Below are 3,467 nucleotides of genomic sequence, written 5' to 3' on the forward strand. Positions count from 1 at the left end.
TGGGACTCCTCACCATGGGACAGTCGTCTAGTCGAAAAAGACATTCAGATAGCAAAGCCGGTGGACAGTGTCTCAAGCGGCGCAAATCCTCCTACTCAGTGTGTGCAGATGTGCGAAGGAGTAGTCTCGGCTCACATTGGCCTGTTTTTGGAGAAAAACATGGAAGGTGCGAGGTCTGTGCACAGCGCAAGCAAGAATCACGGCCTTTCAGCAAATGCACCTGTTGCAGAGTGTTTCTCTGCATATCTAAAGAAAGGAATTGCTTTGCAGCTTTTCACGAGATTTCCTAACAACCTCGTGTTTCTTATAGGCCAGTAGTACTGACGGGACACACATGTCCCAACTCACAAAAACTGTTCTGTTCAATAAATATTTTTTTTGCTTATGGGTTTCTTCAAATAGAGCCATTCCTATTATTTATTGAAAGTTTTACTACTCTGGGCAAATGTTAAGTAGGGTCAGGCAGCAAAGGGTTAAGTTACAAACAAGGTATATTTCCAAGAAAAGTTTAAGAAATTACTTTAAAACCGCCCGTCACATCACACGAGCTTGCACGCGTATCTCATTATTTAAGTTCAGTTCTGCTTCTCCTAGTGCTTTCAAAAAGTCATGATATTGTAAGTTCACTAATGTCCTGCGCAGATGGATCTTACACTTGAAATATAAAATTCTTAAAAAACAGTTTTTCAACTTCACGACTGACTTGCGCATACGTAATTAAAGATGCTTGCATGAACGATGCCAGCCACAAATCGATCACTCAAATCGACAATTAAAATAACACTCTGCTGTAAACACTTCATTTGCTGAGTAGCCTGATGGTTAAAAATTTGTTATCACCTTTGGTCATTACTTGGTTTTCGCACGAGCAAAGGCAATGCTAGACGCGCGAGCCCAGAGCTCTGTACCTTCTGTACAGTGCGTTCCTCTTTTGCAATGCACACCTCGTTCATTTCTTCAGGTGATCTTCACGCGTGTATAGCTTCATCTATGATCCTAGCTCGGACATAAGATAAAAAGTATAAAAACGTCGTAACTTGTAGATTCTAATTGATTAAAAAAAGGATAACATAAATACACAGTTTCCGCGTTAATCACCTGTGCGACCTCAAGCACAAGGACCTTGAGGCACTCTCTGTTGGGTTCTTCCTCCCCCGCGGAATCATCCTTGTGAGTTGCATTCATTGCACGCCCTCTTCAAGAGAAAAGGCCTACCAACTCCTCGACAGGTCCCTGAGGCTGCTGCTTCAAACCCCTACGTGAACACCCTCATCTTTGGCGACTTCAACTCCCACGTGGACTGGTGCTCCCACAATGTTCCTGTCCCCCGTGACAACACGGACTATATTCTCAAGACCAGGACTGCTGCGGGCCTGGTCCAAGTCAGCAGCCGTCGTATACATCCCGCGAGGGCGCATAGAGTTTGCTTGACCTTGTCTTCACATCCCACACAACATGCACAGAGTCTGAGGACACTTCCGAACGCCTCCACGGCAGCGATCATCTGGCCGTGGAGCTATGCTATGCAGTCTCCCAGCCCTGTACTGGGCATTATGCTTGTAAGCTGTGGGGGTTCCGGCAGCTCGACTTTGGACACATGGCTCAGCTGGCCCACCTGACACCATGGTGCATGACCACCACCGGTTCAGACTGGTCATTGAATTACAATCTCTGGTGCGACTTCATGTTTTCTATCCACAAGGAATCTGTGCCCTGCTCCACACACTCATCGAAACGAAAACACCTGCCATGGATCATGCCCGACATCAAGGCAGCACGAACCAAGCAGATATAGTTTCGAAAGGCACGCCGATCTCATTGCCCAGCCACCCTACGATTGGCAAAGGAGCACCAGTGGTCACTGAAGGCGGCTATCTACGTCTCCCACTAGCAGCATGTTTGCGACACTGCAGAAAGAGCCAAGGCCAATCCAAAGGTCTTCTGGACCTTCATTTGTCACCTGCGTCTTACGTCACAGCAACCGAGTTTATCAGTGGTCGTGCAGCTAACTCCCCACAAGAGATATCCAACCTCTTTGCTGACAACTTTGCTTCTATTAACAACAGTCCGCCTCTGAGTTCCTTGGGAATCACAGTGCCAAATGTATGTCGACTTGAACTATCTGCACCACAACCCCTGCCTGTGTATGCACATGACGTTCGACCAGAACTTTCCAGGGTACTGTTTTCGGACAAAACATTGCAGAAGGCACTCGCCAAAATCAATAACTCTTGCAGTCCTGGGGCAGATGGCATTGTTCCCATTTGGTTCAAGTTGATTTGCTCACCTGTTCTACCAACCACATCAAAGCTGCTTCATGGTCTACTAGACAGTGGGGTCGTTCCAGAAGGGTGGCAAGAAGTGCTGGTCACTTCACTCCACAAGGAAAAGGAGAGACCAGTGGATGAGTCAAGGCACTACCGTCCAATTTCAATCACCTCAATTGCTGCCGGACATTTAAGAGGGTAGTTAACGCCCAACTTTTAAACTATCTCAAAGAATCAAACCACCTTCCGGACAGTCAACATGGCTTTCGTAAGGGCCATAGCTGTGAAACTGCCTTCTCAACCATTACACATTTCATCAGTGACGACATGAACAACGAAGGCACTTCGGACTTAATACAACTCGACCTTAGCAGCGTTTTGACATCCTGAACATTCAACTTCTGCTGGAAAAGCTCACCCACACTGGGGTGCAGTGCGGGTGAGCTACATCATTGGCTGCCACATCTGCAGCAACCCCTCGACCTGTGCCCCACTAACCAAACTGCTCAGGCCCTGGGAACATGCCAATTCCTGTCAATGATAAGCTCATGCAGATAGCCAAGCATGGGTGTAATCAACTTTCAGAAAGTGGTTTTGGCAGGCATAGGAAGGCTACCACACCAGTGGTGCAAGTGCATTCAGCTCCAAGAAGAATGTGTTGCAAGAGTGACCTATCTGCTGAACTCTAGGTGACTGTTATCCACAGCAAAATATAAATGGCCACACATTTTATAACACCTTTCGTATAGGCATTTAGAAATAGAGACGAGTGCACATGTGTGTTCTCCTTTTAAAAAATTAGGAAAGATTTCAGTCAGTGTAGTGTAGTGCATATACATTATTTCTTTACAAGGTAACATGCATCATCGCAGGGCTGGGTTCCACACAGCTTCAAAACAGTAGATGGCAACTGCTGCAGATTAACAATGACCATACTCCCCTGACAAAGAAACAAACAATACAAGGTATTAAAATATCACAGCATGATTTCTGTCAAGGAATATAATAGCAAGCACTCCAAAAGGTGGAAATGGCTAAGCCATTCAGTGATCTAGTGGCATAGTTCATGCCTTAGGTTCAAAATGGATGAAAATATTGTTGCACATAAGATCAGCAATAAAAAAAATGCAAAAACATTTTAAATTGCAACTGCAGGCAAAACAAAAATACAATCTCAAACTTTCAGGAACCTGGAAAGCT

This window comes from Ixodes scapularis, unplaced genomic scaffold (genome assembly GCF_016920785.2).
Source record: "Ixodes scapularis isolate PalLabHiFi unplaced genomic scaffold, ASM1692078v2 PGA_scaffold4__175_contigs__length_147842914, whole genome shotgun sequence".
In the NCBI taxonomy this organism is placed as follows: domain Eukaryota; kingdom Metazoa; phylum Arthropoda; class Arachnida; order Ixodida; family Ixodidae; genus Ixodes; species Ixodes scapularis.